Below are 14,450 nucleotides of genomic sequence, written 5' to 3' on the forward strand. Positions count from 1 at the left end.
AAAATATATTTTTTTAAATTATATGTTTAAAAATTTTTTTTATAAAAATAAAAATGATTTTATGTTTAGATATCTCATGTAAAAAGATTGTTTTATCTATCAATTCTATATATTTAGGTAAAATAGGATAAAAGTATTTTTTTGTTTATTTATTATGTAAAAAATATATTTTTTTTAAAAAAAAATCTATTAAAAAAATGAAATTATAACTTTTTAAAAAAATATTTTTTATTTTTTTAGTATTTTTATTTTTACTATTAAAAATTTGACAAACACAAAGATAAACATATTAACCCGTGGTCCCGTCCAGTTTTCAGAAACTAAGGTGAAAATTCACCACTGCAGCCTGTAGTCTTGGATTGGAAAACAACAAAGCAATCAATTGAAAAGCACAAATCCGATCCCCAATAATTGAGAATTGTTCTGCATGTAGCATGTGGGATCTCTCCACTAATCCGGCACTGTTTTCGACCGTTTCAACTTTCAAGAATCAACATTCCTTTGCTAGCTGCTTGTGGGTGGTCACCGCTTGAACCACTCTTTCTTTCATTACTGTTGATTTATTTGATAGAAAATGTTATATACCTAATGATATAAGTCTATAACTTTAGAATGATACATTGATACACAATAATATTTAGTTCTTAACTTCTTATAAAAACATTAGGACACGAATATTAAATATAAGATATTTTTTATTTATAATTTCGTTTTTTTAAGATTTTATTATTCTACCTTTTAATTTCGTCATTTTTATTATTAACAACAGTAAAAATTAATTTTTAACGATAAATATGTTTATTTTTTGTTAGTCTTAATAAATGAAAGAGATTATATATGGCTAAAAAATTAGAATAATAGTAAGCTTAATGGTGTATTTATTAAAAAGAGAATTAATTACGTGAATTACAAATATATAATAACACATCATTAAGACATACTAATAAATAATTTTAGCTCAAAATTATGCAATGTTCTATTTTAATTTTCCTTATAAATATGTCTGATCCTAAATAATTTTATATAAATCGAATCAATTATATTTAATTTATATTTTTTAATGTAAATCAAATAAATTGAATTTAACATAATATGTGGTAACAATTCAATTTACTACTAGACAATATATATATACAGTAATTTGATTTATTATTTATAATATATTATTGATATTTACTACTTTATATATATGTCAATAATATGTTATAAGTAGTAAATCGAACAGTAATAAATCGAATTAACTAGATTCGATTTACTATTGATACAGTATATATAATAAATCGAATCCAATTAATTCGATTTATATTAAAAAAGTATAAATTAAATTTAATTAATTTAATTTACATAGAACTACATTAAGACATACATATAATCTATTTTATTTTAAAAGATTGGTTTAATATTAATCTCTATTTAATTTATTTGTGTGATGTACCCATCATTTAGTTGGAGTTGGAATACAAGTATATATTTTATGGAAAAAATATTTTTTTCTTTTTATTTGGGACGAAATGTATAGCACTAAATTCCTAAAATTTTAAACAGAAAAGAACTTTTAAAAAGTATTCGAAAATTGAGAAAAGATCTATTTAATTCTAATGAAAAATAATTATTTAAGAGTCATTCTGATAAAAACGTCTAAAACATTTTTTTTTAAAGATATTTTTAATAATTAAAATTTAACACATATAATCGTTTAAATCGTGTTATTTTTGTCAAAATTAGGTCAAACAAATTAATTTAACCGAAAAATGATGAATTAAATTTTAAATTGGTCTAAATTAATATTTTTTTAATAAAAAATTACTACAGTACTTCTATTATAAAGAATAACTAAAATACTCTTATTATATATATTAATTTTGAGAATTCTAAATTCTATCATTTTTTTTTACTGTCGTCATAGGGTTAGGATTTAGAGTTTTTAAAATTAATATATATATATTTAATAAGAGTATTTTAATTATTTTTTATAATAAAAATATTATAATAATTTTTTATAAAAAATATTAATTTATATCAGTTTAAAATATAATTTATTAAATTTTTGACCAAACTAATTTATCTAGTCTAATTTTAATAAAAATATCACAATTTAATTAAATTTAATTAATTATATGTATTAACTTTTAATTTTTAAAAACATCTTTAAAAAAAATATTTTTACCATAATAAGTGGCTCCCTAATTATTTTAGTACCAAGCAAAGTTATTATTCATATCTCAGCATTGTACCATTGCTAACAACGTTTTATAATATACTATTATTTGAGTCATTTAAAAAATAGTGAATATATAATGATAGGGGATGAAAGAGTGTAAAAAGAAAAAATGAACTATATTTCAAAATTCAAATGAAATAAAAGCATTAATCATTTATATTTAAGCCATTAACTTCATCAATGTCTACAACCAAGTGACCAACCATCATCAACCTACTAGCAATCACTCATCCTGATCCCTTCATCTTTCGCCGATTTATTATATATTTATTAAGAAAATAAAATATTTAATAAAAATAATATTATCATAGTGGAATGCTAGAACCTGAAAGTGGTAATAGATAAAGACATCTCAGTTCAGGGGACATGTAGTAAACTAGTAATGGTTATTGGCTATTAAAGAAAAAAACACCGAGTTTTTTCTTAAGAAACCTTAATGCTTCCTTTTTGTTCTTCTTAACATGGTTTTAAGTAACAAAATTACTATTTAGGTGAATATTTCAGCATGCAGTTTGGAGTGTAAAACGACAAAGCAATGAAAAGCAGTGTCCAACAATAATTGAGAGTTGGGACACACCTAGCACTAGTCTCCAGTGTTTTTGACTGTTTCAAGATTATCTCTTAGCTGGGTGTCGGTTGTTGCCACTTGATGACTTTTGAACGACTCTTTCTTTCATACTTTCATCACTATTGATTCATGTCGTATCAAATTAATAATTAAGAATTATTAAATAATAATTTAATAAAATTTGGGATATTATTTAACGATTCTATTCTTATGAAGAGAAATTATACGTGGGCTTTTTATCTTATTCAAAAGAAAATGTTATATGCATAGGAACCATGTTTTGTTGATGGAGGTGCAAATTTTAAAATGATAATATATAATGATATCTAAGATTGGTAAAAAAATTATAATAAAAATATTAAAGCTAAAATATAAATTTTTATTATATATATATTTTTAAAATATTTATTATTTCACTTTTTAACTTGGTCATCTTCATCACTAATAATAACGACTAAGATAAAATTATTTTTTAACAGAAATAATGTTTATTTTTTTAATTTAATTAATAAATCAATTTTTATAGTTAATACTAACTAATCTAAATTATAAATTTTAATTCTAAATCTTAAATCTTTCTAAAAATAAGGATTAATTTTTTATATTTTTATTATTGTTTTAATAAATAAATAAAACACATTATATATAAAAGATATTAAAAATAATATTTTTAATATAAAAAAGAAAAAACAAAATAAAAAATTGACTAATATAAATTTGATTATAAAAATTATAAAAATGACTAATAAAAATTTATCAAAAAAAATTTAATAAAAAATAGAAATTATAGTTATATTTTAAAAAGAATATGTATTGTACATAATACTTTTAATTTTTAATTTTTTATTATAAAAAAAAGTATATTATTCACTTTTCACCCAACTTTTCTCTTAACTGTATTATTACCCATTTGGTGGTGGAATATGCAATAGCATCTCCTTTCGCATAAATATTATGCCCATCCACAAACAAGAATTCATTTCAGATCAAAACATGAGCTACTCATCAACTGAGCCCTGAGGTCTGATTTCCTTTTAACTTCTATCTTATTATTATCATTATTTGTGTTGCTTTTTTTAATTAACCTTTTCTTGAACGAAAAACTATGTCACTTCCATTTGCAGCTACCTTCAATTACCAGAGACAAGCCACCATTAACTACTTCATCAATGTCTACAACCCAACCATCATCAACCTAATAGCAACCACTCATCCAGATCCCTTCATTATTCGCCGCCACAAAATCTACGCTTTCATTCTTTTTGCACTCCTAGCATTTCTTCAGATCCAGAACACCGGAAGCACACCATCACCGTTCCATGATCACCCTGTCACAACCCAAGCTTGTTTTCTTGCCATTTTTTGTTACTTCCTAGCCTTCATGGCCTCGCTGCGTTTGCCTCAGTATTCTTCTCAGTTAAGCACAGCCATGGCGGCTTTCGGTTCGTTCTCCTCGGCTACCTTGGTAACACTGCTTATTCCTGAATCTTGGTGGAACTTTAGATATGTTTTTTATGTTTTAGTTGGCATGGTTGAGTTGCATCCACTTCTAACTGTGCTCTATGACAGGTACATTCTGAGATCTGTCTTGAGAATGAGGAGATCGTGGCAGCGAAATTCCCAAAGGCAACAACAACTCTTGCCACTGAGATACATGGATCTGATGAGTAGAGAGCACCGTAATAATAATGTGTACTTGATGGAAGCACCAATGGAAGTTACTGTCGTAGATTCGTATGTTGTTCCATTTTGAGGGTAATTCTCTTTGCGGGATCTTCTTTTATTTAGAGAGGGCTGGAAGAAAATAAGTAACTGCCACTCGAAGCTACCAAGTTCCTCTATCTTGTTACATATTGTAGAGTTATATTTCCGTTACCGTTGTTATTATTTTTACTTTGCAGGTTTTCTTTCAGTTCATGGGAGTTGCTGTACCAATGTTATTCAGTAATGAGTTAATGAAGTATATATAACTTTCAGCCTTCAGTCTTCTTCTCTCTCACCTCGAAGCTCGGGATCAAGGATTTATACATCATCATTCATTCATCAGTGCTGCAATTTTCTTTGATTCGCGGGCGGTAAGAGAAATCTTTAGTTGTCATTCCTCGCCATGTTGACTGATCTATATCACTACCACAAAGATAAAATTTAGCCACTAAATTTTAACCACGAAACATTAAATTGTGAAAAAAAATAAATGAACATATCTTTTATTTATCACAAAACATTGATTATAATGGCTAAAAATTAACTTTTTGCCATAAATGATATTTTTCTTAGTCTTTGAATTCCAAGGTTATATTTCTAAAACTCTGCTTCTTCTTTACGAGTCATAGTAGTCCTATGTTGAATAAATTTATTTTTTAAATAAATTTATTAATTTATAATATTATTTTTTAAAATAATTTTTTAAATAAATTTATTAATTTATAATATTATTTTTTTTAAATATTTTAACATTAATACAAATTTATGAAATTAAATTTAAAAATATAAAAAAATAAATTTAAATAAAATAAAAAATTATAAAAATAAAGATAATATTCTAATATTTGAATTAATTATAAAGATAAAATTTATTTAGTTAAAATAATATAATTTGAATAAATAATAAAATATTCAATAATTTTTAGTAAAAAATATTTTTAGTGAATTGTTTACTAAAAATAAATTATTTTATCATTTGTTGAATTTAAAAAAAAATAAAAAAAAAATAAAAAAATAGTTTTTATATACTAATTTAGTACTCATTATGTATCTTTGTGAGTACTGTATTCTAATTATATGTATAATTATCTTTTTAAAAATTATTTTATAAAATTATAAATTAATTTTTTTATTTATACTATTATTTAATTGATATATACTATTAATTAATTATTTTATTATATTATTTATACTATATATACTATTATTTTTTATTTATACTATTACTGAATTGAGATATACTATTAATTAATTATTTATACTATTTAATTATTTTTTAGATAATTTCTTGTCGAGTTGATAATTAAAAGTTCGTTAAATAATTTGATAGGTTTGATTAAATTCTCAATTTTGTTAGGTAGATAATGACTTTTGTAAATAATGTGAATAATGGACTCTAAAATTATCCCAATAAAATAAAAAAATACTCCACCCAAAATTACTTTTTAACCCTTAATATTAAAATAACCATATGCACAACTAGTGAATTGAATATTGAGTCATTGTTAACTATGCATGAATAAATCAAATCAAAAGAAATAACCATCCAATTAAACATAATCAACATAATCATCTGCATACTTATTGAATTGAACATCCGACATATCCATTGTTTATATTGTTTAGTATTCTCATTGTCTTCCTATACTTTTTTTTTTAATTATTATTTAATAATTTTCAACTATCGACTTCATATACAATTAACTAATAAATGCTTACTATATTTCAAAAAAATAATACTAATAAATTAATATTTTTAATTAATATCAATTAATTTTTTGAAAAATTTTTGTTTATTTTAAATTCTAATTCCTAACAAAAAATAATTAATTTTAAATTTTAATATGTTTTGTATTGCACGGAATAATTAATAAAAATATATAAAATTTTTTATTAAAAAATTAAACAAAAAATATATATAATAATTATTACTATAAATATTTTATAAAATTATAATTAAAATCAAAATTTAATGATTTTAATGTTAAAAATAACTCGTATTTATATTAACTAATTTGGATTGGTTGAGTGATCATCTCACTTCTCTACTTAAACAAGTATTAGGATTTCGAATCCGTTTTGTAAATGTAACAACTTTTTATTTACTAGTACAGTAGATCCTTAATAAATGGAGTTTCAATTCGTGATAGATTTATTCTGAGCCTATCGGGTTAGAAAATAGGTAAAAAAAAATAGTATTTATCTTGAAAATAGAACAATTCTCATTGATATATAACAATAATTATGGAGATTTATCTTTGTTGAAATTTAACTATGACAATTTTATTTGTTGGTATCATATTTCTTCATAAAGTCAATACAATATGATAAGTGTTGTTACTAGTTAAAATTTCATATTTTATGACATGATTTTCAAGTTTTCAAACTTATAGACTTATATCATTACAAAAATTATTAAATTGATTAATATTCTTTGATAATATTATCAAAATACCATCATTGTATTAATTTGTGTGAAAAGAAGTCATAATCATTTTTGTTATTCAATATATAATTTATTCTATTGAAAAATGAATTATCATTCCTAAATTAGTAAACACATTTTTTTCATATTTTATACTATTTTATTTGGCAGTAATTGCCGTTAAAAAAAATAAATAACTACACTATCTTATAATATAATGTATAAAGTAATTTTTTATTTTAAAATAAATTTTGGTAAGTAAGGTAAAACTTAAAATAAGTTTTTTACACAAATTTAAATTTGAATTTAAAATTGATTAACAACTCACCTTTTTTAAATTTTAATAACAAAAACAAAATTAGTTCGATACAAATTAAAATATTCAGCATTAAATAATTTTAATCATTTAAATTTTAATTACCAAAAATTGAATTTAAAATTAATTATAACTTAATAATTGATAATACACACACACACATATATATATATATATATATATATATATATATATATATATATATATATATATATATATATATATATATATATATATATTAGTACACAAAAAATAATATCTAATATATAATTCTTTTTGATATAGCTAATAATTTATTGAGAATTGATTTATTGTCCAAATTTATTTTAATAAATTTTATAGTATGTGATAGTGATATTATTTTTATTATTATTTAAGAAATTATTCATATTTTTTATTATATATAATTAACTTAATTAATAATTTTTATTATTATTTTTCTACCCAAAAGATCATGTTTATACTATTTATATATTTTTTCAATGCTAATAAATAAATAAGTATTTGTATTATTATGTTTATTATCCTGTATAATAGCTTAAGTTGTTTATTTTGTATGTTAAATAATATAAATTATATTTTGTATATTAAATGTATTAATTTATTCATATTAAAAAGAAAAAATTATGCAATTAATCATGTTTAGTTGATTTACATAAATTATCTTTATAAAGAATAAAAAAATAATTTAACATATCTAATAATTTTTTATATACGTGATATCATATATATATTAAGATGATTTATTTTAATTATGTAAGTGATTCTTATTATTATTCACTTTTTATTACATTAGTAAATAATATTTAAAACTGAAAAAGAGAAAAAAGATAATTATAATTTTTTTTTAGTTTGATTAAAAAATTTCTTATAAGTATATCCAACTTTTATATATACTAAATGTAATAATATAGTATTTGTTACAACATTGACTCAAAACATTAAGTGAGTAAGATCAGCCTAGATCCATTGTTAGGATCCCAAATTCGAATTAGGTTCATTATCTTAGGATCCAATGCAGATGAAGTCACATATTTCATCTCAAATCGGCTCAAATTGAATTTTTGTTATTAGTTAGAGATGGTAATGGATACTCCTGTGGACGTGACGAACCCCTTTTCACGTCCTTCACTTCCGTTTTAAAAAAATACCTCCATCCCATCTCTATCTTCATCACAAATTTTTATTTAATTATCTCCTTAGGAAATGCAGATACCATAATTATTTATGGCTATTCTTTTGAAATTTAAAAAAAAATTAACAAAAAAAATTATAATATAATAATCATAAAATAATCAATTCAATATAATTCAATACAATTCATAATATATTTACTATAAAAAATAATATTTTAAAAGAAAAAATATATATATATATATATATATATATATATATATATATATATATATATATACCAGTTGGCCCTTGAAAAGAGATCTAGGAGGGAAAAGGGGAAGAAGGTGGCAAAAGCAAAAGTCAGAAAAATGAATGCAGACGCAAGAACAAGGAAATAAATATGAAGTTAGATGCGGCAATAGTCTGCACGCATATGCAGGTTAGATATGAGGTTAGATATGGCGGTAGTCCGCACACATATGCAGATGCAGAAAAGTAAATATGAAAACACAAAAATGAAGAACTGAAGTTTTATTGAATGATTGGAAAAGAAAGAAGAGGGAAGAAGAAGAGTTGGAGAGCTTACAAGGGAACTCTCAAAGCTTCTCTCACTAACTTTTCTCTATGTGTTTATAAACTAAAGGGTGTCTTACAATGAGAACAAGGCCTCCTTTTATAATTGAAGATACTACTGTGTCTACAGTACGTGTGAAGATGACCGGTACTATTTCTACAGTACAGGTTGATATGATTTTGAATTTAGTGATTACATAAATTTTGAGATTAAAGGCTAATCTTCTCCGAGGTTAATTCCAAAGCAGTCATCTTCATTTTAATTATAACTGCTTGAGGATTTTGCTGACGAAGTAGGATTTTCTTTGTGTTTTTCATCTTCTTCGATCATCTGCATGATTTGTTGAAGGTGTTTTACCAAGGATTCTTTTGATTGAGCTCCTGCAAGGACTGCAGCTATTTGAGCTTTCTGATTGAGAAACGAAGCTGTTTTTGGATCTGAAATCTTCTGACTGTGTGCATTATTTTTGAATCATTCTCTGACCTTATCTGGATAGGCCATTGATGAATCAAATTGAGACCACCATTTTACGTAACCATGTCTTTGTAGGATTGGAAGTGATTTGCAGTGGTCTGATTTTGCATATTGTATTGCCAGGAAAATACCCATGCTAGTGAAACATTTGAGAAAAATTTTAACATTACAGGAATACATGATTCCTGCCTGTTAAATTTTGATTGAAAAAGTTTATACCCTTCATCTGTTGGTGAAGGTAGAATTTCAGGGATTGGCCCAAAGAAGTCCCACCATTGGTAGAACCAATTTGAAAAAATATAATTGGTTTTTCTTTTAAAATAGATTAACCATGAATGTCTGTACTGAGTATTTTGAAACCAAAATACTTTAGTCCAGACATTCTAATACTCAGTACAAACATTCATGGTTAATCTATTTTAAAAGAAAAACCAATTATATTTTTTCAAATTGGTTCTACCAATGGTGGGACTTCTTTGGGCCAATCCCTGAAATTCTACCCTCACCAACAGATGAATGGTATAAACTTTTTCAATCAAAATTTAACAGCCAGGAATCATGTATTCCTGTAATGTTAAAATTTTTCTCAAATTTTTCACTAGCATGGGTATTTTCCTGGTAATACAAATATGCAAAATCAGACCACTGCAAATCACTTCCAATCCTACAAAGGCATGGTTACGTAAAATGGTGGTCTCAATTTGATTCATCAATGGCCTATCCAGATAAGGTCAGAGAATGGTTCAAAAATAATGCACACAGTCAGAAGATTTCAGATCCAGAAATGGCTTCGTTTCTCAATCAGAAAGCTCAAATAGTTGCAGCCCTTGCAGGAGCTCAATCAAAAGAATCCTTGGCAAAACACCTTCAGCAAATCATACAGATGATCGAAAAAGATGAAAAATACAAAGAAAATCCTACTTCGTCAGTAGAATCCTCAAGCGGTTATAATCAAAATGAAGATGACTGCTTTGAAATTGACCTCAGAGAGGATTAGCCTTTAATCTCAAAATTTATGTAATCACTAAATTCAAAATCATATCAACCTGTACTGTAGAAATAGTACCGGTCATCTTCACCTGTACTGTAGACACAGTAGTATCTTCAATTATAAAAGGAGGCCTTGTTCTCATTGTAAGGCACCCTTTAGTCTAGAAACACATAGAGAGAAGTTAGTGAGAGAAGCTCTGAGAGTTCCCTTGTAAGCTTTCCAGCTCTTTTTCTTCTCTCTTCTTTCTTTTCCAATCATTCAATAAAACTTCAGTTCTTCATTTTTGTGTTTTCATATTTACTTTTCTGCATCTGCATATGTGTGCGGACTACCGCCACATCTAACCTCATACCTAACCTGCATATGCGTATGGACTACCGCCACATCTAACTTCATATTTATTTCATTGTTCTTGCATTTGCATTCATTTTTCTGACTTTTGCTTTTGCCACCTTCTTCTCCTTTTCCCTCCTAGATCCCTTTTCAAGGGTCAACTGGTATATATATATATATATAAAAGATAAAATAAAAGCAATTGAAGAAAAAATTAAGAAAGAATTATGTAGTCTAAACCCCACAGATTTTCAGCATAGAAAATTACATGAAATATCTTTACCATATGAAGATGGGTTTAATGAAAAAAATATACCAACAAAGGCAAAATCGATACATATGAACAAAGAGTATCTAGAATATTGTAAAAAAGAAATACAAGAATATCTGGATAAGGGACTAATAAGGCCTTCAAAATCACCCTGGAGTTGTACATGGTTCTATGTGATGAAAGCATCTGAAATAGAAAGAGGTGCTCCAAGATTAGTTATTAATTATAAACCTCTAAACAAGGTATTAAAATGGATTATGCGTCCCCTACCAAATAAAAGTGATTTAATTAAAAGATTAAATAAAGCAAATATCTTTTCAAAATTTAATTTAAAATCAGGATATTATCAAATCGCAGTAAAAGAAGAAGAAAGATATAAAACAGCTTTTATAATACCTTTTGGACATTATGAATGGAATGTAATACCTCAAGGATTAAAAAATGCTCCAAGGAATTCCAAAAAATAATGAATAATATATTTTACCCGCATATAGAATTTACTATAGTATATCTTTTTGACGTATTAGTATACTCAAAAAGAATAAAGCAGCATATATATTATCTAGAAAAATTTATGGATATTATAAAAGAACAAGGATTAGTTTTATCAGAAAAGAAAATGAAAATTTTTACAATTAAAGTAAGGTTTTTAGGATATGAAATTTTTCAAGGAACTATAGTACCTATTAAAAGAGCTATTGAATTTTCAGATACATTTCCAAATGAAATAACTGACAAAAAACAACTACAAAGGTTTTTGGGATGTTTAAATTATGTAGCACAATTCTTACCTGGAATCAGAGTTACATGCGAACCTCTTTATAAGAGATTAAGAAAAAATCCACCTCCATGGACAAAAGAAATGACTTCTATAATAATAAAGATAAAAAATGCAATAAAAGAAATACCTTGTATAAGTATACTAGACTCATCGGCTAAATTAATTATAGAAACAGATGCATCAAAATTAGGATATGGAGGAATTCTTAAACAAATACCTCCTAATAGCTCAAAAGAACAAATAGTAAAATATCATTCAGGAATTTGGAACCAGGCTCAAAAGAATTACTCAACAGTCAAAAAAGAAATACTTGCCATAGTATTATGTGTTTCAAAATTTAAAGAAGATTTATTTAATAAAACCTTCTTAATAAGAACTGATTATTTGGTTTCAAAACAAATATTTGCAAGATGTCAAGCTATTTTATCATGTTTCGATTTTACTATTAAATATATAAAAGGAGAACTAAATTCACTCTTCGACTTTCTTACTAGAGAATTTTTGCAGGAAAAGAATGGAACAAAAAGCAGCCTCCAGTGAAGATTATGGTCAACCTTTTGACCAAATAAATGAAATGAAATTACCTATTACTGTTGTACCAGTAAAACAATTATCTTTAAGACCTATGACAATGTCACAGGTTCTAAAAGCTGCACCATCATCGTCATCACCTTCTAAGATCCCTTTAATTACTACCAATAATAAATTCACATTATTACAACCATCTGACCTCTATAACACTCAACCCCTGAAAGAACAATTTCTAAACTATGAAAAATCCAATCCTATAAAAATATTAACCATCGAGAAAGAGTGGTTCAAAAAAGATAGGAAAACCCTATATAAGACTATTTTCCTAAATACTTTCCATTATATTCCTATTAATCCACAAAAAATTAAAAAGTTCTTTGAATTCATATTAGTAGACACCGGATCAATTGAATTAACCCATTATAGGGATTTGAACACCAAACAGCCTATTTATTCAAAGATAAAAATCTTAAAAATATTATCTTTACAAGAGTGAGAAATACCTCCATATCAGTCTAAGAGTTTCTCACTAAAATTCAAACCCCAGAACTATACCTACTATGATTATCAAGAAGCCTGGAATCATATGTTATTTCTATCACTAAGTTCCCATTCTTGGTTCATTTGGTTTAGAAAGCGGATATCATTACAATTTTCCAAATGGTTCTAAGCATAATTCCAAAATTTTGGACCAATGAAAGCTTTCTTCCTAAAAGAAGCCAGTATGGCATATGAATATTTTAGAAGCAAGTCATCATTTTTACAAGAATACGAATTCATTTCATTCATAGCAGCCATGGAAATAAGCTGGATTATGACATTGGAATATGATTCAGCAGCATATGAAGAATCTCCAAGCATACAATATTTAGTAAGAGTAATAAAAATAAAATGGTGGAACAAATATGATATAAATTTACTAAGAAGAGCAGCTATAGATCAATGGTTAACAACATCACAAAAGCGTCCAGCAATAACAGCCTCAAGCACCACCAATGAACAAATAACTTATAAAAAAGAGACTCAATTCTTAGCACAGAAACGACAAATTATGGCAGCCCTAGTGACAGCAACCTCAGAGGAAGATATCCAAAGCTCTCTACAAGCAATACAAATAGTACCTCTTGGAAAAGACGAGGAAGTCCAGTCCAGCCCAGCTCGTTACTATCAAGACTCTCAAGATCCATTTGAAATGTAGTAAGAATTGTATGTAAAATTAATGTAAAAGCCCAATCATAAAGAAAAATGATCTTAGTAAAAAAAAGGGGGAAAAAAGTAAAAAGTAAAAATTAAAAAGTAAATAGTAAGTGTTGGCAAACAGTAAAAGCAAACAGTAAATGTCGGAAAAACAGTAAATGTTGGCAAACAGAAAAAGCAAATAGTACTGTCGACAAATAGTACCCAAATAGTAACCATTTGGGGTCTATAAATTCCAAGGACCTCACTCATTCAAAGGCATCAAATACTTGAAAGCTCAAGAAACCTCTCTACTCTTATATCTTCTTACTTCATATATTCTCCAAATACTTGTAATCATCTTCAAGAATTGTATCAACTTTGCAAGCTATAATAGTACAAGTCCATTTCTGTAAGCATTATTCATCCTTTAAATCTCTTTATTATTATAATATTTTATTTTCTTTATATAATGTCAATATTGCATAAAAGGCTTAAATCTTTAAAGTTACTTAGAAGAAATATGAAAATTAGAGTATTAGCATTAGCAAGAAGATACATGAAAATAATAGCTGAATCTTTTGAATTAAATCAAGAAATAGAAAAATTAAATAAAAAAATAATAAAGATTAGAAGATTGTCAAAAAATATTAAAGCAGTAAGATCCGTAAAAAGCCTAAAAGAAAATATTAAAAATAAAGGGATTCATCAGTTTCAAAGATTGCATTATCTTCATAGACAAAATATGATAACGTTATAATAAATGGGTCAACCTTTACCATACAAACTCCTATCCAAGCTCAGCCTATACTATATATATATATATATATATATATATATATATATATATATATATATATATATATATATATATATATATATATCAAGGAGGGAAAGGGGAAGAGGGCGTTGGAAGAAAATGAAGGTGTCAGATGAATGCGGATGTAAGAACAAGAAGGTAAATATGAA

General features: G+C 25.4%; 1 long non-coding RNA gene across 3 annotated transcripts; it reads left to right on the top strand.

The window, feature by feature from the left end:
• Positions 1-3,713: 3,713 nt before the first annotated feature.
• Positions 3,714-13,926, top strand: LOC130974091 (uncharacterized). 3 transcript variants are annotated; one of them, XR_009084397.1, is made up of 5 exons: positions 3,714-3,810; positions 3,914-4,254; positions 4,359-4,544; positions 4,691-4,864; positions 12,282-13,926. It is a non-coding gene; the product is annotated as an uncharacterized LOC130974091 (long non-coding RNA). The 3 variants fall into 3 exon arrangements; XR_009084398.1 differs by lacking the exon at positions 12,282-13,926 and adding an exon at positions 8,653-12,256; XR_009084396.1 differs by lacking the exon at positions 12,282-13,926 and having other exon boundaries at positions 4,691-5,122.
• The last annotated feature ends 524 nt before the right edge of the window (positions 13,927-14,450 follow it).

Source organism: Arachis stenosperma, chromosome 4, assembly GCF_014773155.1.
Source record: "Arachis stenosperma cultivar V10309 chromosome 4, arast.V10309.gnm1.PFL2, whole genome shotgun sequence".
Lineage (NCBI taxonomy): Eukaryota > Viridiplantae > Streptophyta > Magnoliopsida > Fabales > Fabaceae > Arachis > Arachis stenosperma.